Below are 237 nucleotides of genomic sequence, written 5' to 3' on the forward strand. Positions count from 1 at the left end.
CCTATACAAGATAAATTAAATTATTTTTTTTGGCGATTTCGTTTTTCGCGATTATCTCGGAAACTATGAGAGATAGAGCCTTGAAGCCTATTCCATTCGATTCCTGAGGAAATTTTGGTAACTTATAGGCAGATGGACGGCTCAGAACTGCATTTTTCTACCTCCTACACCCTCTACAAGATAAATTAAATTATTTTTTTTGGCGATTTCGTTTTTCGCGATTATCTCGGAAACTAT

This window comes from Diachasma alloeum, unplaced genomic scaffold (assembly GCF_001412515.2).
Source record: "Diachasma alloeum isolate Michigan unplaced genomic scaffold, Dall2.0 Dall_scaffold_00197, whole genome shotgun sequence".
In the NCBI taxonomy this organism is placed as follows: domain Eukaryota; kingdom Metazoa; phylum Arthropoda; class Insecta; order Hymenoptera; family Braconidae; genus Diachasma; species Diachasma alloeum.